Here is a 13,934-nt window from a genome sequence, read left to right on the forward strand (position 1 = left end):
AAAGGCCGGATGCGAAAATATGGCTAAACCGCCGTCACACAATTCCGAATGAATCTGAAGTATTACTACCAGGGTATATGTTGTGTAATCGCTTCCCGATTCCGAGTAGCATCGAAGGCAGTGGACGATATTTGCTATCGGTCGCGAGGGGCCCGCTGCTGCGAAGAAGTCGATGCCGTTGTCGAAGTCCTGTCAGCTTTTCTTTTTTTTTTTTTAAGTTTACTGAGATCGTCGACCGCTTTCTTTCTGAATAGTCGGAGGCAGCCTTGACGCTTCAAAACATGAAACTTACGAAACATAAAAGAAATCCAGGCCTCTACGTTGTCTCTTCAGTCGGCCAGGCCGAGGCGTTCATCGAGCCGGCAGCGCTCTTTCTCCAGTCCAGGCTCGAATCTTTCGGAGGGCGTGGAGTGCCCGCAAAACGTAGACGAGACCCCCCTTATAGTTCGGGCCCATTAATTCGGCGCACGCCTTGGGAAAACGTCACCCGCACGTGCTCGGGCGCCTTCAAGATTCAAGAGGTTCAATGAGGCGAAGGGCTGTGCACCCTCCGCCCCACGGAGACCGTCTCTCTTTCTTTCATTCGATTTCCTCCTCGTCGTCGTCTCTGGCCCACGGAAAGGGGGAACTGAACTTCGCCTCTCTTTTATTAGATTGCCGCCGGCCTCCTTCCGGAGCGCACGTCGTTTGTATTTGCGCGGGCTGCTTGCTACTCTCGCTTTAAATCTCTTCTCTCTCTCTCTCTCTCTCTCTCTCGATTCTGGCGAGGACAAATCTGCGGAATTGTTGACGTTAGGCTCGCAGCGACGGACGAAAGGGAGTAGGTGGGAGTCGTTAAAACGACACGGGGAGCACGTGACACTTTTATTTTACTTTATTTTGCGTGGCGACGTTCGGCGCTCGGTGCGGAAATGCGACCGATTCGGAAGCCTTTGGTCGCGGTGTGGACTTTCAAACTTTTCGTGTTACTCGCTCGCAAGTTGCAAGGCGTTTCACAGTGTGCCGCTCGGTAGGCGCCAGCTACTCCGTGATTTGCCGCTCCGCGGGGATTCGGACGGCCGGTGTTTAGGTGGACGGTTCGAATCCCTTGAGAGGATTCACTGCGGGCGTAGTCCGTCCTACGATCAGGCGAAAACAGCGCTACCACGCGGGAAGTGAGGAGCACGCAAAAAACCTTGACGATATCTCTCTCTCTCTCTCTATATATATATATATATATATATACCTATATATATATATATATATATATATATATATATATATATATATATATATATATATATATATATATATATATATATATATAGGTATAGGTATAGGTATAGCTGGTGCCCTGGGATTGGTCTCGTCTACCATCGGGTAAAACCTGCAATAACCTTGACTACTTAAGGAATTCTCCAGTTTCTGGAAAATTGAAGGCCACATATCATTCACATGTCACATTTGACAACTCATTACCACGGGCCTGGCGCTCGTTAGCCATACGTGACTCTTGCACAAAGAAAGTCTTTACTAATCGGGATTTACGGAAAAACGGAATTTACGGTCGGCTTCTTTTTTTTTCTTTTTTTCAATAAGGCGAATAAGCCAATGGTGTATGACCGAAGGAAGCGAAGTTTTCAACTGAACCTACGCAATTCGCAAATAATCGCGTGTTTTGATCGTTTTGGGGCCAGAGTCAGGCCGAGTGGTCGAAATATTGTTAAAAACGCATGATGCAATCAAGTACTATTGTATCCCGCCTCATTTACAGCCCACTGGTAGTAGTAGAAATTTGTGGGGTGGCATAACTTGGTGTGTGTATGTACATATATTGTGTACTTAGTGCTCCAGTGAAGTTTCAAAAGCCAGTTTGGAGAGAACCATGGAAAAATCTGCGAACCTGACGTTATTGCCAAAGCAGTATACTATAGACAGTCTGGTTAGGCAGCCCTTAGTTCGTTCTCGAGCGCGATGTGGTTCGGTAGACTTTTTTTTTTTCTGTGGGCATAGCGCGTCGTTTGCAAGTGCTGGTTTTTGAAGTATAATAAGCTCACGCGATTTTTCATGAATGTTCACACTCATAATTGCTGGCAAGAGGGAGGGAGCTCGAGAGGGAAACGCGTTTCGCATGCGCGCCAGTCCTTGGCTTTTTTTTTTTTTTTTAAGAAACCAGAGCTCAGCTTGCGACTTTCGTGTGATATCGCGAGAGGGCCTCTCTCGATTCCGGTCTCGCTCGGTTATCGAGCGCATTTGCTCGGCCGTTTGGCGTTTGACTTGGTGTGTGTGTGTGTGTGTGTGTGTGTGTGTGTGTGTGTGTGTGTGTGTGTGTGTGTGTGTGTGTGTGTGTGTGTGTGTGTGTTCGTTTCTGGCACTCGCTTGCTTGTCCCGTCTTTCGCGCTGTTCCCTTCACAAAGCCGCTCCCGCCTGTCGCACGCGCGACCACGGTGTCTGGAGCATTTTATTTCGCGCGCGTCCGTCGTCGAACGGTTCGACGCCTCTCTCTCTCTCTCTCTCCAAATTGGCAGAATCTGCTAAGCGAATACGATACTCCAGGTTGTTAGATGTGTAAAAGCGGGGACCACGTCGGCACGCAACAGGGTTTAGCATATAGCTCGGCCGAAGAAGCGTTTTTTTTTTTAAGTGCATGCTAGGAATTGCACACTCGAGAAGCTGGCACGCGGACGTGTGTATTCTTTAACAACAACAAAAAAAAAAATGAGGGACACCTTTAACTGTGAATGCTGCATTATTGACCCTCTCACCGTTGTCGGCACTTTAATCTTGCACCTTTATTTTAAGTCATAGTCCTAAACTTACAATTTCAATAAACAAAAACACACGTCCTGTCTCTCTTTTGCCTTAGATGCCCTTGCGCCAATAAAGTTCGATCATCATCATTTTAATCTAGCATTTGAGTGCCACGGGAAGTCAGCGACGGCGACGTTTGTGGATCATTCCGTTCACTTGCATCCAGCACTGTTCGCGTACGACGTTTAGTTCGTCGCGAAATTCTTTTCTTTCTCTCTTTCTCTGTTTTTTTTTTTTTTGGATAGGGTCATTATAGGTCACCTTCGTAAATCGGAGGCAGCTGCGAACGCAAAAGATTGAAAGTGACCTAAATAGATGACGTTCATACCGCATTGTCTTCGCACAGCTGCACGATGTTGCGCAGGTGCACTTCAAATACATGCACACCCGTGTACTAATGTAGGATACAACCTAAAAAAAAAAAAAACAGCACTTGGCAACCAAGGCACACGGACCGCGCGGGGTTGTTGCTCCGCCAGCCAATCACAGGAGCAAACAAAACAGTCGTCATGAGACCATTTCAAAATGGCGTCGTGCTTGTTACCTCCGGAGCGTCCACTGTTGAGCGTTTTCATCGGTGGAAGCGATGAGGTGTGCAACAGACACGGACAGCGTGTATGGAGTCTGAGCTTTTTACTCTTCGAAAGTCCGCGGTGCAGTTCATTCCACCACTTACCCATTTTACTCGCGAAACTTCCCTGCCAACTGAAGCGAAATTTGGCGATAAATAGTTGCAGCGAAGCAAGCCTTTTATTTCAGTTCAATAAAGAATTAGGCTTTCACCGTTCCGCTGTGATAAACGAGTGAAAGCGTACAAATTTACGCGCATATAATTTGATTTTTGTGGTTACCGGCTTACTTAGGTAACAGGGAAAGCGTGAAGTACGAACTATTTCCAGCCTCGCGGAGGAACAGTGGCTAGCGGTTATGAGGGCGTGGGCGGGGCTTCACTGCAGACTTGCGTTGTCAGGCTATGGATTAGCTTAGTTTGGCAGGTGTGTGTGTGTGTGTGTGTGTGTGTGTGTGTGTGTGTGGAGAGAGAGAGAGGTTAAAAGCGGGAAGCTGGAAAGTGCGGCTGCAGTTAGCAACGTTGCAGCGGCAACGTCCCATCACATTTCTTTCTTCCCTTGAACGCCTTCCCCTGTGTAGGGTAGTGAACCGGACGTGCGTCTGGTTGCCCTGCCTGCCTTTCCCTCCTTTTCATCCTCCTCCTCTGTTTATAATCGTATTCTCGCCACGAGCTTTCGAGAAAACTTGCCACTAGTTTGATGTAGGACGTTATATGTGGTCGCGGAAAACGAAAATCGAACCACGAATTGCGGTTCAGATGCCCCGAGCTTACGGGGCAAAAAAGTAGAGCGCGCAGCATCGACACCGCAACCCACCGCGCGATGTAGCATCTATAGCCATGTGTTGCTTGGCGTGCGAACGTTTGGCGTTCTTTTTATTTTTCTTGTTCCCTTCGTTTCCTCTTTTGGAGAGAGTCGCACGCCTGTGGTTGCTCTTGTTACCGCCACTGTGTAGTTGCTGTCTACTCTGGCGAATTTCCAACTGATGTATGTGTTTTATCGGCCACCTGATGTGTGGCGCCCAGACGTGGCCTTGGAGAGGGAGAGAAATAGATAAAAAAGAAATGTCGTGGGTTTAGCTTCTGGCTGGGCGCACTATCGTTCGCAGCAGGAGACTGAGAATATACCCGTCGTGGTGGTTGCACTAGCTGACACCTCCGACATCTCTCGGCGTCCGACTGTCGTCGCGAGTGGTGACGTTACGACCTATATATTTGTTTTTACGCCTCGCAGTCCGGAGGGCCCCTGCGCAGCGTTTCCAGCTCAGCTCTGCGTCGGGAAGGCGGTACGCGGTCGAACCCGGATAAAGCGAATTGTTCCGTTTATCGAACGGGCCAAACTCGCTAACCGATACTCGTGGAAACCATCCTCCTTATAGCGAGCTAAGCGTTCGATATATCGAACTGTGACGTCGGCTGCCAGTGCCATAAAGCCTCTTTGCGTGCCTCAAACACTGTGTTGAGGGAATTTATTTATATTGGTCTTGTGCAGTTTCAGCGTGCGCGGGAGAATGGTTGGAAACGTGCCAGCACAGGACGATGACTGCGTAATTATATATATATATCTCGCTGACCGCCTACCGAAACTCTTACACAGAGAACGTCATTCTGTTAGCGACGCAGAGAAACAATCACGGACGGCAGTTACTGCCTTCCCCGCGTATAGATATTTTTTTTTTCGATAAACTGATTCTTTCTTGGCTTGTTTTCTTCGCCTCAAAATGAACAAATCTGCATACAAGGAACGCATAAGTACATTATAGGGTAGTTTTACGGCTTTATCGTTTCACCCGACTATGTGTATCTCGACCAGTTATTTAGCGCATAAGCCTCTTTGTAGCGACCGTGTTCGACCGAAGCCGCGTAACGCGAAGAGCGGCAACAAGCATTCGCGAAGAAGAGCCGGCTCGACCGCTCGCGCTCCGCTGGCCGTCCGGTTCGCGCGCTATGCAAATGCACTCGGTTCGCGCGTTCTGCACGCTCTGTCTCCTGCGCGCGCGCGCGCCCCCTCGTAATGATGATAATAGAGAGTTTTAGTATTGGGGACGCAAGGCATTGGGGCCCCAAGCGCTTGGGTGCGTTTGCGTTTGCGTACGCAAGCAGAAACGTGTTATAGGTTAGCGGCCCCAAACGCAAACCGCAATGAGGTCGCATGCGCTCGCAGCACCACCAACGTCTGATCGTTGCTGCGTTATCATGTTATAAATGATGAAATGAAGCATATGAAGTAAAGTACATTAAACTCTTTTTATTAGAAGCAGTTAATAGAGAGGCATACAGCGTCCGGTAATCGGGTAAACGCAGGCTGGGGCGTTGGGGCGGAGCCATGAACTAGAGTGACCTGCATGGTGCTGCCACCTGGTGGCGCAAAGCTCAAACAGACAAAAACAGCTAATATTGCAGTAACCAAGTGTCTTTTACTTTGCTGCGGGTATACATTTTTGGCAGCAACACAATTACGCCAGTGCCGAAAATTTACACCAGCAGCGAAGTAGAATAGACTTGGTTACAGCAATATTAGCTCATTTTGTCGATTTGAGCTTTGCGCCGCCAGGTGGGTGCACCATGCAAGATGCTCCCGTTTATGGCTCCGCCCCAACACCCCAACTGCGTTTATCCGAAAACCAGACACCCTAAACCTCTCTGATACATATAAAAACGACGTCTGTCGACACTTGGCGAAAGATTTATTAGATTATCTACCCGCTAGCTACTCGTAAGTTCTCCTACACCGCAAGAGTCACGTGGGTAACGTGACCTCTTAGGGGCAGCGATGTTTTCGGCCGCTCCAACAACCCAAGGACGCAAGTAGACGTAGCGGTCTGCGCATGCGCAGTAACGTCGCCCCTAGTTCTTGCGTACGCAAGCCGCTTGCGTCCCCAACACTAAAACTCCCTACTAGCGAGTTTTAGTATTGGGGACGCAAGGCGTTGGGGCCCCAAGCGCTTGGGTGCGTTTGCGTTTGCGTACGCAAGCAGAAACGTGTTATAGGTTAGCGGCCCCAAACGCAAACCGCAATGAGGTCGCATGCGCTCGAAGCACCACCAACGTCTGATCGTTGCTGCATTATCATGTCATAAAATATGATATGAAGCACATGAAGTAAAGTACATTAAACTCTTTTTATTAGAAGCGGTTAATAGAGAGGTTTACAGCGTCCTGTAAACGGGTAAACGCAGGCTGGGGCGATGGGGCGGAGCCATGAACTAGAGCGGCCTGCATGGTGCTGCCACCTGGTGGCGCAAAGCTCAAACAGACAAAAACAGCTAATATTGCAGTAACCAAGTGTATTTTACTTTGCTGCGGTTATAAATTTTTGGCAGCAACACAGTTAAGCCAGTGCCGATAACTTACACCAGCAGCGAAGTAGAATAGACTTGGTTACAGCAATATTAGCTCATTTTGTCGATTTGAGCTTTGCGCCGCCAGGTGGGTGCACCATGCAAGATGCTCCCGTTTATGGCTCCGCCCCAACACCCCAACTGCGTTTATCCGAAAACCAGACACCCTAAACCTCTCTGATACATATAAAAACGACGTCTGTCGACACTTGGCGAAAGATTTATTAGATTATCTACCCGCTAGCTATTCGTAAGTTCTCCTACACCGCAAGACTCACGTGGGTAACGTGACCTCTTAGGGGCAGCGATGTTTTCGGCCGCTCCAACAACCCAAGGACGCAAGTAGACGTAGCGGTCTGCGCATGCGCAGTAACGTCGCCCCTAGTTCTTGCGTACGCAAGCCGCTTGCGTCCCCAACACTAAAACTCCCTAATGAGCGGCAGGCACCGCGGTCTCCGGCCATTGTGACGGCAGCCTTGCAGCGACCGCCCGTGTGTGTGTGTGTGTGTTGCTCGCTCGCTGGCTTCTTTTTGGTTATACGCACCAAGGACGCCGGCAGCTTTGTCGTCGGAGCTCCTCACCTTCCTTTTTTTTTCACAGTTGCCCGATTGTTGGCACACACACACATTATCCTTTCTTTCTTTCTCTTCAGTCTCTCTCGTTTCCTGCCTCTGTGGTGCTCTCGCGTCCGTAGCGGGGATTCCGTTTCTCGCTTGCCGCTAATTGATCTCGCGGCCGGGAATCCACGGGAGGCGGCCGTGGCACGATGGGAAGCAGCGCGCAGCCCTGACCACCGCACCCGTGCCGGAAACGACGGGACAAACCCTCGCGTCTTCTCGATATCTTTTCTTTCTTTTTTTCCCCCCCCCCGGAACGCACCACGAATGCGGAAGTGCTTCTTACGTGGCACGCAGGATCGACCCGCTAATATGGGGGGGGGGCTCTGTAGTCGCCTCCTCCTTCTCCTCCTCTCCTCCTCTGCCGTGCTCGCGTTATTAGAGAGTTTTAGAATTGGGGGCCCAAGCGGCTTGGGGACCCAAGAAAATTGCGCGCCACAAGTGCGCATGCGCAGAACCTAAGCCAGTCTTGCGTTCTTGCGTTCGCGTTAACCCAAGACCCAAGAATCGAAAACTAGCGTGGGCCCCCAAGCCGTCTTGGGCCGCCCTCGTGGGTGACAGCGATGGCGTACAGCAGATGGTCGCAGAGCATACGTTATTTACTTCAACTGATTTTCGTCATTTCACATGGGTGAACTCGCAGTTTTTTCGCAGCGCGTCACAAGAAAACACCAACTAAGAGTACTTTGCTTCGATTGGCTTTACTTGGCTTAGAATCGCACACTTAATTCGCAATGCTAACCGGTACTAACACAGTTTCTTACATTTTATTGTTTGTTCTTCTTGCTCAAAAATGCATTCTGTTTGTTTTCACGTGTAAGAAAAGAGGTTCATTTTTTTTTCTTACAAGCGCCTTTCTATTTTCCACACTGCGGCGCCCCGAGCGCTCAACCCAACGCTGTCTGCGTTCAACCCAATCCTCAAACTCTGCTGCTCACATAGACCCAAGAGCAACCGACGCAACGCGGCTTGGGGGCCCAGAGCCTTGCGCCCCCAATTCTAAAACTCTCTATTGAGGCCGTCCAGTGTTGCGTCACCGTATCTCGGACGCTTGCGTCGTCGGTCGGCGGCGGCTCTTTCTCGAGGCCGGCGGCGCGAGGAAAGGAAAGACGGTGATGTCCTCTCGCCGCGGAGAGTGGACGATTTCGCCGTTTTCCAAAACGGGCGCGCCCTGGTAAAGCTTTCCGGCCGGTTTTTGCGTCGCAAGAAATAGGTGACTAAATTTAGCGGGAGTCGTGAAATACGATGGCGAAACGCGTCCACTACTACTGCCGCAGAACGAAAGCCCGTAATTTTCGGACCTTTTTTTAAAATTTTTTTCCACTACGGCTGACCACAATTTTACCGATCAATTTCGCCGGAAGTTTCTCAAAAGTATTATGCGCGTTTACGCTTAATGCCGGCTGCGCATTGCTTTTATTTAAAAAGATGTAAAAAGAAAGTATCCGTGCTGTACGTTGAATCTTTTTTTTTTCCCTGTATCACGTTCCATTACACGAACTCGACGCGAGCGCCATATAACGAATTGGGTTCCATAGATGTCCATGGAACTCGATGCCATAAACGTAGCACACATCTTACAGATACGCAGATTTGTCCAAACAACATTACACACACGTACATGCCACGGATAATATGAATTCCATCCAAACGATATGTTACCGTAACGTTATAACGATATCGCATCCGGACATGGGCCGCTTCTGATAGGTTCTCACTCGAGGCATGTAGGTCGAGGTGCGTAAAACATCTGCCGGATGTTTACGGCTGATGCTAGACAGCTATAGCGCGACCGCCTGGCATACCTGGGCCTTTTCCGTGCTCTTTGCTGTAATAAAGGTTAGATTCGTGCCAATAGCCCTGTGGCAAACTCAACGGGAAGCGCGCGCGCACAATACCAGATACATGGCGTGCACTCGTGTGTGTCTTCCTGCTCGTTCGCGAGAAAGTGCAATGTGCTTTCTCCTAGGCCTTTCGCCTGTCACGCGTAACACACTGAGTTAACGAAATCCTTAAGTGGGTGTAGGCGCGTGAGCTCCAGATATGATAGTTAAGAATTATAATTTGAACTAATGAGATAACACAGCTCTAGCTTGTGCAAACTGTGAGGCAAACCCTCTTGAGAGCACGACCATTCGTGTGTGGACCACCAACACGTAGTTATGTCATGCTAGGTTGTGTATGTCATGTTGTTACAACGTACATTGGATGTCGTATGATGAAATATATAGGCCCTCTCTTTATTAAGTCAAAGCAGCATGCCTGGATTTTTCTGACAAAAAGAAAAAGAATATGTACGTATGGAGTGACACCTAGCAGATGTCGGTCTTTCACTCGGACATTAGAACCCGATTCGTGCATCCCAGGGGGACCCGCCGCGGTGGCTTGACGGCCATGGCGTTGCACTGCTAAGCGCGAGGTCGCGGGGTCGAATCCCGGTCGCGGTGGCCGCATTTGGATTGGAGCGAAATGGGGGAGGAAAAAAAAATTAACCCCGTGTCCCGTGCATTGGCGGGCACGTTAAAGATCCCCTGTTGGTCAGAATTGATCCGGAGTTCCCACTACGGCGTGGCTCATAAGTCAAATCGTGGTTTTGGCACGTACAACCATAGAATTTCATTCAACGTCCCGGAGACATGTGTGCTTTGCTGGAGCGGGCAGAACCGGAAGTCCGAGCAGAGTCTACCCAAACCGACCGCATTTACGTCCATCCCCGCAGGCGGGTTGGTCGAGCCAAGCCAATCCTTGCAGGCGCGTAGAGCTCTGTAACGTTGAGCGAGCTCGCCTCGCGACGTTCGCTGGACCAGACGAACCCGATAGCGCTTAAATGAACCCGACGACCGGATTTCAGCGTGTCGAGCAGACTCGACGCGACATTGTCGATTTCGTATAAACGTGCCTGTCATGCTCGCTGCCTTTCACGGCGCTCGCAAAACCCGACTGCTACGGTTGCCTGCATGGCGCTCTTATGTTTGGCTTCGCTCTCTCTCTCTCTCTGTGTGTGTGTGTGTGTGTGTGTGTGTGAGAGAGAGAGAGAGAGACAGAGAGAGAGAGAGAGAGACAGAGAGAGAGAGAGAGCTGCTGTGTCGTCGTTCTTTTGCCGTACTGTCACGCCTGAGCCGCCTCTTGCGCGCGACGTTGTGTCACCTAACATAGAAAGAAACCACGCGGCAGTGTTGACGCAACGGCTTACTGCCGGCCGGCGTGGACAAAGGGAAGACCGCGTCGCGGCCTTTGTGTGTGGCGCACACGGTTCTCGGAGCTGTCGATTGTGTCGTTGCGATCGTTTTTCCCTCGCCTGACTCCCCGCTTTTCCCCTTTCCTTTTTTGTTCCGTTTGTTTGCCTCACGTTGCGGGGTTTCCGTTCGTGTCGGGCAAGAAACGAATCGAGGTTCGCCCTTTGTCGGCGACACCGATTACTGCGCAGCTCGACGCCGCTGACATTGTTTCGCTTGTTCCGCGAGAGATTCCCCAGAAAGGCCCCCTCGTGCGTCCGCTGAAAAAAAAAAAAAAGAAAAAGTGTCGACTAGCGTCTTTCTTATTTGTACTGCTATTACTACAACTACTACTATCCGCCGTTCAGTGGGGATTGCATTGTTGAGCAAGCGAGCTTCTGAAAGCGTTCGGCGAAATGCCGGTGGTTTTGCGAGGATACGTATATAGTAGGCTTTGTTTGGTTTTCGTGGCGAATCTTGGCGTTCCACGTCGTAAGAGTTCAAGGCCGCGTGGTTCGATAACCGTACGCTGCGTCACAGCGGAACCCAGTGGCTTTGCGTTCCACTCAAATTTCGAGACGCGTTTCCGAATGCACGTCGCTCAAGGAATGAGAGGGAAAAAAAAAAAAAACACCACACATGACGTCGTTGCTTGCCCGATCCGTTAGGTCTGTTCGTTGCCGGCAGGTAGCATGCCTGCAGTAGCTTCTCCGTTTGGGATGTTGCGCATCTAACTTATCTTTATTGTTAATTTTTCTGTTCGAAGCGGGGGGCAAGTTGAGTTGTAGCTGCTTCGTTAACGGGTTAATTCTTCCAAATCCGACCTTGTGGCGACATGTTAAAGTGACGAAAGAAGCAGCGACGAGTGCGATGTTTGAACCGGTATATGTATAACGTAGCGATTCACTTCGATCGATTCTATTCTTTTACAAGCCGTCGCTCACCACCGGCCTGATCCCCGGGATGAAGTATAGGCGGAGCGCAGCTCGGACCGGTCAAAAAAAAAAAAAAAAAAAAAAACCTGGAATAGAATCGTCACTGTATTCCGGCCCTTCTTTTAAATGTCAGTATTAAAACTGGTCACTGTGTGTAGTGAGCCAGCCGGGATATAGAGGCTAGAAGGTTATCCTTTCTAGCCTCTATAGCCGGGATGCGGTGAAATGTTTTTTATGCGAAGCATACTAGCCGCACAACCACGCTCTTCCTTGCTGCGCCGCGCGCGGCCGCGTAGCTACCATATGACGTCACAACAGCTGCAAAAGCGGAGGCTCAACTCGTGCGCTCGCCTGCGGCCGCGTAGCTACATAGCCGGGTCTCAGCTCGTGCGCTCGCCTGCATGAGTTGTTTCTTCGTCTAGCCGAACCAAATACAGCCAAGCAACAGCAGTTCACCAGGCTAAACAGTGGTTCAACAACTAAAATAAAGGCTAGTCGACTTCGCATTCTGGGCTTAACCTTAGCTAAGCCACAGCCATCTTTTTTTTTTCGCTCCCGCCATGGCCTTTGTCGTGTACATCTGCTACGCCGCCGGGAGTTGCACACGCGTCGTCTGATTTATAGGCGCACTACAAGGCGGAAATGTGTGCCTCAAAATGGCCACGGCGTGCAATCGTGTATAAGCGGCGAGACCCCTGCAGCAAACCGCTCGGTTCTGCCGAACACCTGTTGGCGCATAGCTTAACCCCTGAGTCAGCGCGCCCGTGACCTCCCTCGGCCTTCGCTGTTCAACGTCGGTTCGGAACTCGAGCTCTGGCTCGCGGACTCCGGCGTCGTCGCGACGCAGTGTACCTAATTTCCCCTTACCCGCCGTGGTTGCTCAGTGGCTGTGGTGTTAGGCTGCTGAGCACGAGGTGGCGGGATCGAATCCCGGCCACGGCGGCCGCATTTCGATGGGGGCGAAATGCGAAAGCACCCGTGTACTTAGATTTAGGTGCACGTTAAAGAACCCCAGGTGGTCGAAATTTCCGGAGTCCTCCACTACGGCGTGCCTCATAATAAGGAAGTGGTTTTGGCACGTAAAACCCCATAATTAAAAAAAAAACCCCTTATTCCGCGCGCCTATCGCATCGTCTAGAGTGAGGTGGTGCGTGCGGCCTCGCTTGTTGATTGGTTGTAAATGCGCGATTTCGACGTGGAGCGAGGGGGGTGGGGAAAAATGTCGAGTCGACTTAGATGCACGTTACAGAACCAAAGGGGGTCTGTATTAATCCGGCTTCCCCCTTCTACGGCGCGGCTCTTAACCTGACCGTGGTTTTGGCGCGCAACAAACCAAAATTTAACTTCCGTGCTCGTATTGGCGCCCTCGACTGTTTGAGGCCCCTTAGCAGCTAGGGGCTGTCTCGGCAGATGAGTCTGCGACAAGTGACGGCCGAGTCCCGTAGGATCTCTGCCGACAAACAAGGGCGTGACCTTTCGGTTCTGGATTATGATTGCACTCGGTGGTTGGGAAGGCGCAGCTTTTTTTTTTTTTTTCTCGTCGCCGTGCACGATTCGTGTTCGCGTGCGAAACAGATTTGAGTTTAAAGAGCGTCTGAGCGTCGGCACCAGAGTGCGCTCCTGAACAACCGGGAATTTTTATTTCCTTATAGCGCCAACTAAAGATCTACTGCGTAGCCTGGGACGTTGCGATGAGCGTATATAGCAGTGTTCCTCTCGGCACGAACGAAACGTTCGGGTGTATGTCGTGCCACCAACTCCCGTGTGCCGCCAGTTACATGCATAGTTCTGCTACGCGCGTGGCGGATTTGGCGGGCTTTTCCGGTGCGTCACGTGATTTCGAGGCGCTATCGGCCGTGGTCACAGAACCGGGAGCAATTTCGATTTCGCTAGTAAAATTGCGGGGTGGATGGGTGGGGGCGACCAGCGCCTGCCGGCACGGCAGTTGAAGTGTGAAACTAAAGATACGTTTACGTCGTCCGGTATGGGCCAGTCACCGAAAGGGCACGTCACTTTTCCTTTTCTTTCTTAACGGTAGCGGACGGACACGCACCTGTGTCGAAGTTATAGCTTTCGCCCGATTCGTGCACTCTGTCCGCGACCACGTGTGTTCGCGAGGAGAGCACGCCGATGCTCATTGAGGTCTCGGCAGGCGTGCCTCACACACTGTGTGTGCGCGAGTGGGTGAGTAGCGTGTGCTAACCGAAAACCGTTTCCTCCGCCCGCCGCTAGGCTGCGTGTTTACGGCGCCGCTGAAGACACATGTACTGTGTGTGGTAAATATGTAGAGACGATGGAGCACCTCATACTAGAATGTGATGGTATCAATCCCGATGTCGATGCGGCCACAGTCACCCTTCCTGAGGCCCTAGGGTTCAGAGATAATGATAGTCATGTAAATAAATGTGCGGTGGAAATTAGCAAAAGGCGATTGGAGGATTGGTGGCTCAAAGGCAGAGAGGTGACAT

At 50.7% G+C, this 13,934-nt stretch overlaps 1 protein-coding gene across 5 annotated transcripts in view; it reads left to right on the forward strand.

Moving 5' to 3' along the window:
* Cka (Connector of kinase to AP-1) overlaps window positions 1-13,934 on the forward strand; it is a 111,475-nt gene that overhangs the window by 15,139 nt on the left and 82,402 nt on the right. The window lies entirely within an intron of this gene.

This window comes from Dermacentor albipictus, chromosome 7, assembly GCF_038994185.2.
Source record: "Dermacentor albipictus isolate Rhodes 1998 colony chromosome 7, USDA_Dalb.pri_finalv2, whole genome shotgun sequence".
Taxonomy (NCBI): domain Eukaryota; kingdom Metazoa; phylum Arthropoda; class Arachnida; order Ixodida; family Ixodidae; genus Dermacentor; species Dermacentor albipictus.